We start from the raw sequence: 16,714 nt of genomic DNA, 5'->3' as shown, positions 1-16,714 counted from the left end.
CCATGTCTCCCACGTCTGTACATGCCATGTCAACACTCCATACAATTCACATGTGAGTCCCGCCGCGTTATGCACTATGAATCACGCCACATTTTGCAATCACCCCTCGCTCTTCCAATCCATCTCCTGCTCAACTCTTGCTCCCCTCTTTAGATCCATCTGATCATGCCACATCATCACTTTGTGACAATTTCTCTCTGTTCTCTCTCTTTGTCACTCTCGTGCATGTCTGCTACTGGGAGAGTATCTATGGTTCCCCATTTTTCTATTCTGACATGTATCAGACATCATTGGTGTTTAATCCTTCACGACGAGGTAGAAGAGAAGTAAGACGGACGACCCCAACACTAAGTCTTACCTTTTTTCTTCTTCATCAATTGATTCTTGAGAAATTTATGAAGTCAAAAATTCATCAATAATAATTTCTACATCTGCATCGGAAATCATATTCGTTTCATAACCCACTGTATCATGTTGTTTAACTTGTACACATGAGACTTCGTTCCACATGATAAAGCCCATGTAAAATCACTTCACGTCCATCTTTGAACAAATTGATAATATGTCCTCGAAAGCTAATTGTTGGATCATTCTGGAACAACCAATGCTGACCAAGAATCATGTCGTAATAAGATAGAGGCATGACTTCAAAATCCAGTTGATCTGCATAATTTTGAATGTCGAACTGCAATTGTCGAACTGTCTCATCACAAGTTAAAAGTGATCCATCTGCTAACTCCACATCATACAAGTGAGATGTCTTCTAAGTTGGTAAACCAAGTTGTTAAAGTATCTGAGTACTTACGAAATTATTAGAACATCCACCGTCCACCAAAACATTGATGGATTGATCATTGAGAGTTCCAAGAAGGCTCAAAACTTCCTTTGAGAGAGGCTTCAAAACTGAAGAACCACATTGAGCATGCTTCATAAGAATAATCGTATCTGCTAAGACACGAATTGTATTGACCACAGATTTTCCTTTATCTTCAGCAACAACTGGTTATTCAAAATTTGATGATGTTTCCGCGTTGGAATTTCTTTTCAAATTAGACGAAGTTGGTATCTTTGGACATTCATACCATCTATGGTCACCACCACAAATTGTACATAATCCATCCTTCTTTGAAGTCGAAGAAGCGTTTGACGAAGAGCCTTGCTGAGTATTGGAGTGCCGATCTTGAGAAAAATCAAGTCCTTTATCACGATCAAGTGGAACATTTGAAGAAGATTTGCTTTGATATTGTCGATCTTGAGAGTAGAATCTTGAAGTTGAATAAGGCACAATTGCTTGTTGCATAAATTGAGATTGTTGGTGTTGACTTTGGCTAGAGCGTTCTCTACGATCACACTGTGAAAAGCCAACGTTGTTCAAAGATCGATCACCGGGAAGAAAGTTCCGTGTAGGGTGCCAATTATCGCCAACATAGGCGATTGCAGCATCCAAGGAGGTAGGGTTGTATTTGTGAACATCGTCCTTCAGGGTTGGCTCAAGCCCGCCGTCTATGAGACTGTGTAGTTTGTCAGCGGGGCTGAGATTCTCTATATCCAGAGTTAGTTTCAGAAACTTTGTGATGTACACGACACAGGAACCAGCCTGGCTCAAGCGACGAAGAGAGAACCGGACATGAAAATCCGCATTGACAGGTTCGAACGCCTTGCTAATAGCGGGGCGGAATTTATCCCAAGAAAGTGTGTGTTTACCATCAGCAACCCATCATTGCCACCAAAGAAATTTTGTGTCTTTCGATAGAGAACTAGAGAGTGCAACCTTTTTGCTCTCTACTAAATCCGTGTTGGACAAGTAGACCTTGGTCTAGCACGCGCTTGTCGCGGCAACCATTATAAGGCTCAAGCAGTTTAACATCCAGTTTCTTCTTTTGAGCAGCATTAAAGTTTTTATAAAGTAATTGAAGCTCGCTATCGTCTACCTCATCAGTTGGATCTGATTTTTCGTGCTTGTCCACAGAAGCTTCGGAAGGAGGTGGTGCAGAAGCAGCATGCAGCTTTCGGAAAAACAGATGAAGTGGGCTAACATACTGTCACAGTTTCACTTCAAAACAGTCCACGTTCGGGGACATAAGAATTTAGCGGCAGATGCGTTGTCTCAAAAATCCTTGGTTCTAGCTATTTACACGATTCATCATAGAAGCTTCGAGGATATGATAGATAAGTACGCCATTGATCCTGATTTTGCTAACATCTTTCACCGGTTGCAAAGTGGGGAGAGAGTTGCAGGCTATTCGATGCGGAAGACAATGTTGTGTGTTACACAGCCTTTGAGTGAAAAGGTTTTGACAGAGCGCCATTGTCCACCTTTTTCAGGCCACCGCGGCATAGATACCACCTTGAAGTGTGTTCAGCATTACTTCTACTGGCCGAGGCTCAAAAAGGCTGTGGACAAGTTTGTTTGCAGTTGCTTAGTATGCCAAAAGGTCAAGTTTCATAGGCATAAGGCACCATGACTTCTACAGCCTTTACTTATACCCTCTCGTTCCCGGGAAAGCATTGCTATTGATTTTATTTTTTATCTTCCCAAGACTCAAAGTGGGCATGATGACATATGGACAGTCATCAAAAGATTCAGTAAGCAGACTCACTTCATTCCGGTAAGGAAGACAGTTAAACCCGATCATTTGGTGAAACTGTTTGTTTCACACATTTTTTGATTACATGGCATGGTTGACTCCATAGTCTCGGGTAAAGATCCCCGATTCACTAGTTTGTTTTGGAGGGAAATCTAGGAGAACATTGGCACGTTGTCACAGATTGCTGACATGTCAAGCCACTAAAGAACAAAGCCAACCTGTAGATCCCGGCCGAGAAACCTAAACCATAGAAGCAACTAGAGAAGCAGAAGAAGTTACCACCAACTCATGGGACCCCGTTCGATGGGGCCCAAGTGCCACAGAGAAAATAAATAGAGTTGGATCCACACACACACACACACTGTCACAAATTGATGACGTTTTAACAGACTTGGACACTCCAAGTCAAGAATCTACCGCGACAGCACCAAATAACCACTTCAAAACAGTTCACACTTCACAATTTATTCGACACTGGCCTGGCGGAGTTCCGTGCCTAGAGATATTGGCCCCAAAGACTGGCGCCCCTTTGGGTATTTCTTTTTGTATTAATCTGAGTTCAAAGTACAAGAGTGCGGGCAGGTGCTCACAGTCAAACTCTACGTCCAGATGTCCTGAGTTATGAGGCCTGCTCACATATTTAATGGTTACAAGGGATGCCAAAAGCAAAGCCCCAAAAGTTGGTAAACTCAAAAGCCCTTTTAAAATAAAGCAGGAGCTTTCTTTTTTTTTTCTCTCCCAAGCCATACTTGGCACAAAATAAAGCAAATCTTTTTAAAGTAAAGATCTCTCTCTCTCTCTCTCTCTCTCTCTCTCTCTCTCTCTCTCTCTCTCTCTCTCTCTCTCTCTCTCTCTTTTTTTTGGAAAAGTCAGGGCTGTATATTACTGAGTACAATATAATCCCCAGCGGATGCCAAAATAGCCTATCACGTGGGGTGTACAAGCTAAATGTAAGGATGAGAGCCACTATAGTGACAATTCGACTAGAACAATCTCATGGTGGTCGGTGTGATGAGTGGAGGAGAAACCACCAAGGGGGGGCATAATGCCATGTAATCTGGCCACCTGTAAGTGTGAAGAAGAGTGGGGATCGGGCCCAACGCCGAGGGAAGGCAAATCGACGAGCCTCGGCTGTTCGAGATGTACCTGAGGAAGAATCCCACTACCAAATCAGGGTGTGAATGATGTCCAGCCAAATGGCAGTGAGGGTATCCTGGAGGAGCTGTGGAGCCGCACTGAGAATGTGAAGACAACGAGCTCTCCAAACATTCCATAGTGTAATGCTAGTGATGGCTGAAAAAACTTCATCACGTGTCTGAGGATCCCCCTACCAAGCAATCTGTGGTATCATAGCCAAAGTCCCTCGCCGATAACCAGTCGAGGTAAGCATAAGGGTTGGATCTGTGTCTGAGCCCTCGTAGAAAAGATGCGGTCCAGGCATCGGCATCAACCATGAGACAAAGCCCCAAGTGAGAAATCCATGCTGAACACCCGCTCTGCTAAGTAAAAAGCAAACTGCAAGCCACACTACATGAGAAGTTGAGCATGACCAAAGACAGTGTGCAGGTGACTCAAGTAGTCGCAAAGGACAGCGAGTACATAACGGATCATGACCCATAGTAGCTAGCCAAGTCACAACTGGAAGTCCTGCATGTGCAATCATCCACATGAAAAAAGAAATACGACAAGCCGCATGTAAATCCCAGATGGCTGACCAAAACTGCTGTAGATAGGCATGGGAGAGACCTGAATGTAACCAGAAACGCATACGAGTGGGCTGCTCTGGGTGCTGTCTCATCAATGCTAATCTTCCAATTCTGACAGTGTACTCAAAGAATGATACAGGTGCACCGGTGGGGTCAGAGTGAGGCCAATGCCACTCTCCTGGGTCCCAATAAAGCTGGGATAGGGCATGACCCTCCCACACCCAAAGCCTCCAAAGTGCAGCATCAGCGGAAGCGAAACGAGGGTCAACACAACGACGCTTCCCGCGGGAGCCAACTACTCGTATGGCCTCCCATCGAGCACCGGGGGAGACAAGGTGCGGACAGGTGGTATCATATGTCAATCTAGCATGAATCCCCTGAGAGTAGTCAGTATCAACTGTGAACAGCATGGTGTCTAAACGAACTAATAAGAGAGTGCTCTGAGCAAAGAGGCCTTCCCAGCCACAATGTGGAGGCATCTGAACCGTGCCTCGCATGACTGCATCCCACTGTGAAGGAACGGCGGAGTCAATCTCAAGCAGTCTGTCTGTCACCCCACGACCAATGTCATAATGTTCTGCCACAAAATCTGCATCCAGCATACGTGTCTCATGAAACAACCGCATAGAGGCAGCAGGGCCACTGTCCCAAGCAGCCCAATCAATGTGAGTCCTCTCTCCAAGCTAACGAGGTGGATTAACCGAAGAATCAAGAACTGCATCATTCCAAATGAGAGGCTGGCGCTCAATCTCCTCACGACATGAGGGAGGTGAGCGTATGATAGCCCGTCGCATGAAAACCCAAATCTGAAGGAGCGATCGGATGAAGGGTGAGAGGGTGGTGGTGGACAAGGGGGCATCCGTAAAGAGAATACCCTGTCTGCCAAGTATGATCATCTCTAGTGCCGAGGCGTGGAGTCGCTGTGCAAAGAGCGGCCTGAAGAAGCATCTTCCAAGGTTCTTGGCCGGGAAAAAGACCCCGAACAATAAGCTTGGTAAGAAGGGCGCGGCTCTGTAATTTTGGATCAATAATGCCAAGGCCTCCTTCTGACCTAGGACGAATAATCGTGGACCAGCGAACTCGAGCACGAGTATCAGTAGTCCCATCTGTGCCACTCCATAAAAAGTTCCGCACTAGTCGGCAGAGCTGAGCTATCACACCAGAATGTAGCATCCAACAAGAGACCGTATACCATACTGTAGCCAGAATGACCTGGTTGGCGACCAATGCACGGCCAGCCAACGACAGATGACGTAAGACCAATGACATAGCTTCTCTCTCTCTCTCTCTCTCTCTCTCTCTCTCTCTCTCTCTCTCTCTCTCTCTCTCTCTCTCTCTCTCTCTCTCTCTCTCTCTCTCTCTCTCTCTCTCTCAAAAAGTCAGGGCTGTATATTACTGAGTACAATATAATCCCCAGCGGATGCCAAAATAGCCTATCACGTGGGGTGTACAAGCTAAATGTAAGGAGGAGAGCCACTATAGTGACAACTCGACTAGAACAATCTCATGGTGGTCAGTGTGATGAGTGGAGGAGAAACCACCGAGGAGGGGCATAATGCCACGTAATCTGGCCACCTGTAAGTGTGAAGAAGAGTGGGGATCGAGCCCAACGCCGAAGGAAGGCAAATCCGCGTGCCTCGGCTGCTCGAGATGTACCTGAGGATGAATCCCACTGCCAAATCAGGGTATGAATGATGTCCAGCCAAATGGCAGTGAGGGTATCCCGAAGGAGCTGTGGAGCCGCACTTAGAATGTGGAGACAACGAGCTCTCCAAACATTCCATAGTGTAATACTAGTGATGACTGAAAAAACTTCATCACGTGTCTGAGAATCCCCCTGCCAAGCAATATGTGGTAGCATAGCCAAAGTACCTCCCCAATAACCAGTCGATGTGAGCATAAAGGCTGGATCTGTGTCTGAGCTCTCGTAGAAAAGATGGGGGCCGGGCATCGGCATCAACCATGAGACAGATCCCCAAGTAAGAAATCCATGCTGAACACTTGCTTTGCTAAGTAGAAAGCAAACTGCAAGCCACAGTACATGGGAAGCTGAGCATGACCAAAGACAGTGTGCAGGTGACTCAAGTAGTCGCAAAGGACAGCGAGTACATAATGGATCATGACCCATAGTAGCTAGCCAAGTCCCAACTGGCAGTCCCGCATGTGCAATCATCCACATGAAAAAAGAAATACGACGAGCCGCATGTAAATCCCTCTCTCTCTCTCTCTCTCTCTCTCTCTCTCTCTCTCTCTCTCTCTCTCTCTCTCTCTCTCTCTCTCTCTCTCTCTCTCATTCATTGCATAAAATAAAACAAGCCAATAGAGTAGGAAAAGCATCGCCCAAAAGCTGCCAAAATTTCCGCAATCAGCGCCGCAAAACGCGGGCTGCCACGTCAGTACTATACGGTTTTACGTGATTCGCGCCGCAAAACGCGGGCCTGTCCATACAATACAGCCACGTCATCCATTCCAGTCGGGACCAACAGGCGGGTGTATGTGTGTGTACTGGGCAGCCACGTCACCAGTTTGTGACATATCCCCCTCTTGAAAGCATTGTAATCACCCTCGATTACGCTTGCAAAACAGACAGAAGCCATAAACTGCCTTAGCAGACACTGACTGTTAGTAGCTAAGCACTAGGAACACACATCTAGCACATGTACCAATCGACAGTCACATCACAGGACATCACATGATATTCAACATTCATTCGGATCTTAGATCATGATTTATCAGCAATGCAGTTAGCAATCGCATCTAGATCCAGTCGGGACCTCATAGATGCCCGATTGACTAACCCTTATTGCAACCACTGTTAGTAGATACGCACTAGGAACACACATCTAGCACATGTACCAATCGACAGTCACATCACATGACATTCAACATTCATTCGGATCTTAGATCATGATTTATCGGCAATGCAGTTAGCAATCGCATCTAGATCCAGTCGGGACCTCATAGATGCCCAATTGACTAACCCCTATAACCATGTCTATTAAGATCTTTTAGACCAAAATGCTACAGTCATTTCGTCTATCAGTTCCTGCACTTAAAAACAAGTCAAGAACAAATCAATTTCATATTCCGGAATTTCATTTCATAAAGTCATACAGCAGAATAATGTCAACTCTCACTATCCCTGAAGCTCAAAGAGACATTAGTGGCTCTAGTGTTCTAAAAATCAAGGCATCTGTTGACAAAGGAGCGGAGTAACTCCTCTCTTGTGCAACCCACTGCACCAGATCTCCGGCCAAGCTGAATTCGGGGTTCCATTTGGAGTAGACTATGCTAAACCAAAAGCTTCAGGGTAAAGGTTCACAATCTGAGGAGTATTTGCTAGGTCCTCCTCCTCCATCCACTTTGCATCCAATGCAAGATAGTTCTTGAATTTAACCAAGAACTGCCTTCTTACTTTACTCTTATTCTTTGTGTCCTTATGTGTCAAAATCTGTTCAGCAACAAGGATCTCCTCGTTTTCTTCCACTTCGGGTTGCTCATTGGGCTCCCCATCGTCAGGCACATCACCTTTAAAAGGTTTCAAGAGACTCATATCAAATGCATTGTGAATCTTCCAAGTGTCAGGCAGTTTCAGTCGGAAGGAGACATCATTGATCTTTTCAGAGATCTGGAAAGGTCCGTAGTATCTCATACTAAGCTTTGGAAAGAGCCTCTCCTTTCCCTTCTTCTTTCTCAAGCGTGCCTTCTCAAAACGTAAGAGCACCCAATCATCCTTCTTCAATTTCAAATCGAGACGATGGCGATCCGCTGCCTTTTTCTGTCTTTCTTGAGATTTCTGCAAAGCCTCGCGAACCTTGGCAAAAGCCGTGTCTAAGTGGCGCGTATACTCATCAGCTTCAAAATCTTATCTTTTGTGCTTAGGAAGGGTGGAACCTTCGCAACACCTTCAACAATCTCAAATGGCGCCTTCCCCGTCAAAGAGTGTATCGTGTTATTGTAGGCAAATTCCAAGGAACTGCTAAGGTAGGCAAGAAGGTAATCTCGTCTATGTAATCGTTTGAGGTTAAGTTATGTGTCGGGGTTACCAAAGGTAGATACTTTTCCCATTGAGTCTTCTGATCCGAGATATAAGACTTCAATAAATCTAAAACCACTGAATTGGCAATCTCAGATTGCCCGTCAGTCTGCGGGTGGAAAGATAACGAGAACTGCAACCGCATGCCAATGTTCTCTCAAATTGCCTTCCAAAACAAACTCGTAAATCTGGGGTCCCTGTCGAAGACAATCGTCTCGGGCATGGCATGTAATCTGAAAATCTGGGCCACAAACAGTTTCGCTAAGTGATCCGGCTTGACTGTTTTCTTCACTAGAATGAAATGAGCCTGCTTGCTAAATCTGTCAATAACAGTCCAAATACCATCGTGACCACTCTGTGTTCTCGAGAGATCAAAAATGAAATCCATTGCAATACTTTCCCAGGGGCAGGTGGGTATCGGCAAAGGTTGTAACAATCCCTGTGCTTTATGCCTATCAAACCTGACCTTCTGGCATACCAAGCAACTGCGCACAAACTCGTCCACATCCTTCTTGAGTCTCGGCCAAAAGAAGTATCTCTCTACCCCTTTCATGGTTGTAGCAATGCCGCGGTGACCGTAAAAGGCGGACAGTGGCATTCGGTCATAACCTTTCCCCTCAACGGCTCTGTAACGCACAACATGGTTTTCCTCATCAAGTAGCCATCCCGAATGGAATATCCCGCTATTGTCTCTCCATCCCGTATCCATGTGAAAACGTCTACAAAATCTGTATATGTGGCATACTGATCGACCATATTCTTGAAGCTCCTATGGTGAATCGCGGAAATAGCAAGAACCAACGGCTTCCGAGACAAAGCATCTGCCACCAAATTCTTCTATCCCTGAACATGGACAATCTGGCAGTGAAACTATGGCAAGATGTTTGTCCACCGCATCTGCTTTTCCGATAACTGCTTCTGTGACAAGAAGTAGCGTAAACTCTGATGGTCCGTGAAGATAGTAAAATCCGCTCCAAGTAGGTAATGCCGCCACTGAGTACGAGCATGGATAACCGCCAAAAGCTCTCTCATAAATCTGTGCTGTCAATTTCGGCCTTGAGAACAATCGGCTCTCGTAAGCAATGACATGGTCTTCTTGCATTAAGACCGCACCCAGACTACGACCACAAGCATCACAATATACTTCCAATGACTTTTGCAAGTCCGGCAAAGTCAAAACTGGTCCCGTAGTCAATTTCTCTTTCAAAGTATGAAAGGCAGTCACCTCTGTGGGTCCCCACGAGAAAGGGACTCCTTTCTGTGTCAAGATATGCAAAGGGGAAGCAACCTCTGCAAACTTTCGAATGAACCGCCTGTAGTACGCACACAATCCCAAGAAGCTTCTAACTTCATGGGCATTCTTCAAATCGGGCCAATCACGGATAGTCTCTATCTTGGCCGAATTCATTTGCACTCTTGCTGTTGACACAATGTGTCCCAAAAAGTGTATCTCTGGTAGGAAAAATTCACTTTTCTTTGCATTAATCACTAACTTGTGATCTCGTAATGCCTGAAAGACATGAAGCAGATGATCTCTATGTTCTGCCTCATTCTTGAAGAAAACAATGATATCGTCAAAGAAAGTGCCAAAAAATAGCCTATACTCTCAAAAAATCATGTCTATCATCCAGTTAAATATCGCAGGAGCATTGGTTAGGCCAAAAGGCATCACCAAAAAGTGGCAAAAACTCAAAAAACCCAAAAGTCGTCCAAAAGACTATCTTGTAGACGTCTCCCGGCGCGATTCGGATCTAATGATATCCACTCTTCAAATCAATCCTGCTAAAACACGAGGATCCCTGTAATCTGTCGAGTATATCATCGATCCTAAGAATCTGAAATCTGTTCTTGATGGTGATTTTGTTGAGAGCTCTATAATAGATGCACATTCTCCAAGGTCCGTCTTTCTTCAAAACCAACAACACTGGAGAGCAATACGGTGAAGTACTAGGCTGGACAAGACCCTTTTCCAAGAGGTCTTTCACCTGGTTCATAATCTCTTCATTTTGTGCTCGGCTCACACGGTAAGGTGGCCGGTTCGGTGGAGTGCTTTCAGGTATCAGATCAATAGTATGATCTTCAGGACGAGCAGGTAGTAACTCGCCTGGCAGGCCCTCTGAGAAGCAATCGGCATGAGAGTGGAGAAAATCTTTGCGTTCTTTATCAAGTTCAAACATATTTGTCCTATCCTCATCACTCAACTCTTTCATAAAGATCGAGTAAACAAGCAGACTGGATTTCATTAACTTTGAAATGGCCGAAGCCAATACAATAGGGACAGACTCGCCCTTAAGTTTAATGTCAAGTACAATGGTTCTGTCCTTCTCTGTAGTCGATGTCACTTTCCTCGCCCGATAGTCGACCACGGCGTTGTTCTTGTGGCACCAAGGAATTCCCAAGAGAACATCACAACCTTCCTAAGGCATTATGTAAAAGTCCTCATGCCCCTAATACCCCTGACAATGCAACCAAAGTTTGTCAATGACAGGTGTAATGGCTACGTCCCTACCGGGTGCCGCTAGAACTGCCTCCGCAAGTGGTCCCATCCGATCGGGAGTGATCTCGAGCCGCGCCACCAATTCCGGTGAAATGAAGTTCGCCTTGGCTCCTCCATCAAAGAAGATCAGAGCTTCTTGATCTTTCACTTTGCCCCAAGCTCGGTAAAGTTCTGTACTCTCGTCCACCATGCTGGGATCGATACCCACGCAATCTGAAACCAGTCCTGTATTCATCTTGCCTTTTCTTCCACGTTCCTTTGCTGCTCTCAAACTCTTAGGCCTTTCGTCGTCCTTGTCGTTCTATTCTTTCTATGCCTTTTTAGGGCACTTCGCAGAGATATGTTCAGTTTCCTCGCATCCAAAGCACTTCCCTTCCCTGATGTAGCGAGCCCGCTCCTGGGGAGTAAGCTTGGGTCGTCCATCCTTCTTTTCTGGGTTGCTCTTTCTCTTTCTACTTTCATTTGTCGAAGTCTGTTCGGCTCTTTGTGTCATGATCTCATCGGTGGGTAGGTCAAACTGCCACAGTGAATGGCAAAACCCCGTTTCGCATGACTCATCAACTCCTGAATAGAAGCTGACTTTTTGTTCCAAGCAGTGATCTCGGATCTCTGTAGGAAGACCCAAGGTAAACGGCTCAATCTGTTCCTTGAACGAGATCTTCTTAAATGAAGAGGCGGGTAGAAAAGATCTCTAGAATCTCTCGCAATAAGCGTCCACTGTATCCTTCTTGGTCATCCGAAGATGGTTCCAAGCAGTTCATATATCGCGTTCATACTCTCGAGTCAGCCAAGAAGAAAAAAAAAAGCCTCTTGAATTTCAGCCATTTAACTGGCGCAGTCTTGTTTAATAGAAGCGTGGACCACCAAGTTCGAGCATTCCCCTTAAAGTAAGAGGCAGCTCTCCGAATCTTAGAGTGCTCTGAGTAACGCCCTCCCGCGAAAGCGATGTCAAACTGCTATACAAAAGACAAAGTCTTCAAAGCATCTCTATAACCAGAAAACATATCAAATTTAATTGACTGTCCACCTTCCTTAAACTCTCGGACTTACTTGCTTTTGTCTTCCAGAAAGTCATATCGGTTGGCTTTGTAAAAATTCTTCTTATTTGCATAAAAGCTGTTGTCATCCGAGTCCGAACTAGACGAGTCCTTTGTAGAACTGTCAACCACAGGGCGAGATTTAAACTTCTTTGCCTTTTTCTTGCCCTTTCCGAAGCTTTGCTTTTTGCTTCGCTTTTTGCCTTTTCAGTCTTCTTCGCTCGAGTCAGATGAGCTAGAAGAACTGTCAGAAGAAGAAGAAGAAGAAGAAGAAGAACTAGGTACTCCTTCAAATCGGACACGCTTCTTCTGTTTTCTTGCCTTTTCAAAAGTAGACTGACGACCCAAATAGCCCGGGAAGTCAATGCTTTTCTTCTGCTTTTTGTCGTGCTTTTTAACTTTGTTCTGCGCGTCAAAAAGTTGAGCAATTCGTGCATCAACCACCTGTTCTAAATCTTTCTCTGTATACTTCTTGGGAGTAGGAGGTTTCTTGAGAGCGCGTTTTCGGGGTCGTTCTGTGGTTTTCTACCACCACTGCGTGTGCACCTCCTCCAAAGAGGTCTTGCTCATATATTTTGCCATTTTCGGGTCCTTGGCAAAATTAAGCATCATCTTTGTTGCGTCGCCGATCAATCGTTGACGCTCCATCTCTCGACGCTCCGCCTGAGTAGGCCGAGGCGGGCCATACTCCTTGCCTGAATCTTCGTCGTGATCCCTTCCCGCATCTCCGGATGCAGAGGGAGTCGACTAATCTTTGCCTGAAGCTATAGGTGCCGCGAAAAAAAATTGGGATCAGATTTCCCGTAGAAGAGAAATTGGCCGTACTCTGATACCATTGTAACAGACTTGGACACTCTAATCTACCGCGACAACACCAAATAACCACTTCAAAACAGTTCACAGTTCACAATTTATTTGACACTGGCCCGGGGGAGTTCCGTGCCTAGAGATATTGGCCCCAAAGACTGGCGCCCCTTTGGGTATTTCTTTTTGTATTAATCTGAGTTCAAAGTACAAGAGCGCGGGCAGGTGCAGTAAGACTCTACGTCCAGATGCCTTGAGTTATGAGGCTTGCTCACATATTTAATGGTTACAAGGGATGCCAAAGCAGAGCTCCAAAAGCTGGTAAACTCAAAAGCCCTTTTAAAATAAAGCAGGAGCGTTCTTCTTTTTCTCTCTCAAGCCATACTTGGCACAAAATAAAGCAAAGCTTTTTAAAGTAAAGCAAGCTCTCTCTCTCTCTCTCTCTCTCTCTCTCTCTCTCTCTCTCTCTCTCTCTCTCTCTCTCTCTAGCTGCCAAAATTTCCGCAATCAGCGCCGCAAAACGCGGGCTACCACGTCAGCATTGTACGGTTTTCCGTGATTCGCGCCGCAAAACGCGGGCCTGTCCGTACAGTACAGTCACGTCATCCATTTCAGCCGAGACCAGCAGGCGGGTGTATGTGTGTGTACTAGGCAGCCACGTCACCAATTTGTGCCAGACGTGGCATGACCACCCGGGTGGAAAAGATGACCAGGCAGAACTGTATGGATGCGATGGCGTGACAGACTGTACCGAATTTCCGTAATTTGCGCTGACTGCTTTGGGCAGATTTTGGGAATAGTTGCTTTTTGGAACTTTTGCTTTTAAGTTTCAAGCTTTTGGGATCAAGTTGTTTTTGGAGTTTAACTGCTTTTGGGGCTCTCCTTTTGGCACTCCCTTGTAAGTATAAAAGAGCCCTATGAGCCTCACTTCTCAGGGCATCTGGACAAAGAGTTTGAGAGCAGAGGTCCCTTGGGAGTTGTAACTTTGATCAAGCATTAATATAAAAGAAATACCGAAAGGGGCGCCAGTCTTTGGAGCCAATCTCTCGGGCACGGAACTACGCCGGGCCGTGTCGACCAAATTGAACTGTGATTTTGAAGTTGTGAAGTATTTTAAGCGATTCTCTTTCGTGTCACGACAGAATCTAGACTTGGGGTGTCCAAGTTTATTACAGTGGTATCAGAGCATCAGGCGTGTGCTTTTCTCAAAGCATACCGGTTCTACTAAAGAGCAGATAGAGCACTTGGGCACAATTTTGCAAATTGTTATTGAATAATCTTCGTGCCCTCATCCCGGACTTACTAGGCTCTCCCACCCTACATACATCACGCATCAGGCACGCTCCCGTCTTCATCGCTCTGTCTTACAGGGCATAAAGCCATTAAGAATCCCAGATTACACATGGGTTCTCGTGAAGAATCTAATGGAGATAACACCTCTCAACGGGAAGGCAAAGAAAAGTTGAAATCCGGCGTGGGAACTGAAGAAAAGAAAGAAGATTTGGGCAAAAAAAGATTTGGGTTAAGTTTGCCAGAGAAGAATACAAGCATCCGTTGCAGGCTGACATGGGCGTGAAAAGATTGATGAAGTACTCTAGAGACCCGAAATTTGCGAAACACCCGAAGATTACCCGATTGATGAGATTCACTCGAGATTGCGTGAGGCCATTGAGACTCCTCTCAGGACGGATGAAAGCTGAAAGGACAAACGAGTGCAGAAAAGCAGAATCTTTACTCGCAGGAAGAGCTGGAACAGAATTGTTGACCAGAATATGAACTTGATACTCGAAAGGACACTGAAAGAGATATACCTAGATGAAAGAGATATTGATGTACTGACAATCTGGTAGTTTGTGACAGACAACCGGAAATAGAAGCGAGGAACTCGCTTCTGTATGAATTGGGAAGCATGGAGCTCGACATCCACTCTTTTGCAACAAGGTGAGCCATCTCCTTGCCTATTTTGCAAGTGAAATCAAGGATCAGATGGTGAGATCGAGAGCGACGACAGCTCAGGAATAAATTAAATATCCTTTCGATTCAAGATAAGAATGATGAATTTGAATGAATGATGGCGCATGTTGAATGATTCTAGTGCATCAAGATTCCCATATGAATGAGATGATTGGATACTGTGGTGAGCGCATCAAGAGTTCTTGCGATGAGATGGCTACACAGGGATCTAGGTGCATCAAGACTTCTGTACGGATGAGATGACTAGATGATTGAAACACTGTGTTAAGTATGATTTAAGTGTGTGAATGAAGAAATTTGAAAAGGGAATTTCCAAAGATGATTCCGATTTATGTATGAGATTAATGTTGTCTGGAAGAACTTGCTAGCTGTGTGCAAATAACAGGTGAAATCCATGATGATGAATGCAATCGGGAGCAATGAGCCCGATAAGTATCATGAAAATTGAATGAAACTAACGTTTTATGGAAGGTTTTTCTATTTGTGAACACATAACAGGAACGAGAATAAGATGATGATGATTTTGAAGCAGTGACGGCTCCCAAATGAACCTGATAATTGAATCACGACCGATTCAATGAAGCTGAATGATTAGACCACTTTGTTGAGTATGAACTTAGTGATGGTTTGGGATCCCTTGAAAAGATTTTCTCGCACACAATAGTGCTTGAGGCGAAAAGTTTCTCGCACATGACAATGCTTGAGGCAAATGATTCTCGCACAAGAAAGTGCTTGAGGCGAAAGATTCTTGCACACGACAGTGCTTGAGGTGAATGACTACTTGCACACGACAGTGCTTGAGTTGAAAATCTCTATAGGCTTGATCGCAATATGGGATTAGTTGATCTAACATCAGTGAGGTCCAGAATGGATCTAGATGTGATTACTAAATACGTTGCTGGCAGTCATGGTCTAAGATTTGGAATGAATGTTTCTGTGCTTTATTGTCATGTGATGTCATGTAAAGTGATGTGTATGTCGTCTTTGTACAAGTACTAGATGAGTCGTGTCTAGTGCGTCGGTACTGAACTGGTTTATGACCTTTGGCTGTTTTGCAGGCGTAATCGAGGGCGATTACAATTCTTTCAAGATGGGGGTATGTCACAAACTAATGACGTGGCATGACCACCCGGGCAAGCAGCTAAGATACGGGATACGACGTTTTATACAGGGCGTTTAATACGCGTACTAGATGTATTTTTCAAGGATCAAAATAAAACACATCGGCTTTTTCAAATTTTCTTGTAACAAGTATTATATTCTATGGGTCCACACAAAGGTATATAATTTATTGAAGTCAAATGTTGCAGTGCCAAAATCTGTTCTCAAACGAGTATCTCCTCCCTTTCCTCCATTTCGAATTGCTCATCAGGCTCCCCATCAACTGGCACATCGGCTTTAAAAGGCTTCAATAGACTCACATGGAATGCATTGTGAATCTTCCAAGTATCGGGCATCTTGAGTCTAAAGGAGACATCATTTATCTTTTCTTTTATCTGGCAAGGGCCATAATACCTCATGCTAAGCTTTAGAAAAAGCCGCTAGCAGATCGATATTGTCGCGATTTGAAATTAAAGGAAGATGATTGGGTGCTCTTACGTTTTATGAAGGCACGCCTAAGCAAATGAAAAGGAAAGGGCCTTCTTATGTTGTTCTTGGGATTTCTCTAAAGCCTCCCGAACCTATGCAAAAGCAGTGTCCACGTCCCTCGTGTACTGGTCAACTTCAAAATCTGTTCTGATCTACCAGCTGATTCCCTTTCTTCCTTGTGCCTTGGGACCTGTGGGTAGCGTCTTTCGCTCCCTTGTCCATTGGCACGTCAGAGTCAATCATCGGAACCCTAAGACGCACTATCATATGATTCCTCTTTCTCTAGAATCTTTTGATGAACTTGCATCTGGTTCCCTTTGTTCGTCGGAACCCTTTGATTCTCCAGAATCCTGTGATGAGCTATCATCCGGTTCCCTTGATTCATTCTCTTCACTGACAGACTCTTGCCTTTTTGAGGTGGATATTATCCTGCCAGTCGCATAAGTCAATGAGCCGGCATGCATTACAAATCGTTGCTTAGT

General features: G+C 44.9%; 1 protein-coding gene across 2 annotated transcripts in view; it reads right to left on the bottom strand.

Annotated features, from left to right (window-relative positions):
* Positions 1–16,714, bottom strand: part of LOC147454898 (Calcium-binding EF-hand family protein) — a 117,244-nt gene that overhangs the window by 47,448 nt on the left and 53,082 nt on the right. The gene's annotated exons all lie outside the window — the stretch shown is intronic.

The sequence above is a fragment of the Adiantum capillus-veneris genome, chromosome 7 (genome assembly GCF_014529385.1).
Source record: "Adiantum capillus-veneris isolate H3 chromosome 7, ASM1452938v2, whole genome shotgun sequence".
Taxonomy (NCBI): Eukaryota; Viridiplantae; Streptophyta; class Polypodiopsida; order Polypodiales; family Pteridaceae; genus Adiantum; species Adiantum capillus-veneris.
The sequence above is the reverse complement of the archived record's forward strand: the minus strand, read 5'-3'. Positions and strand labels throughout refer to the sequence as shown.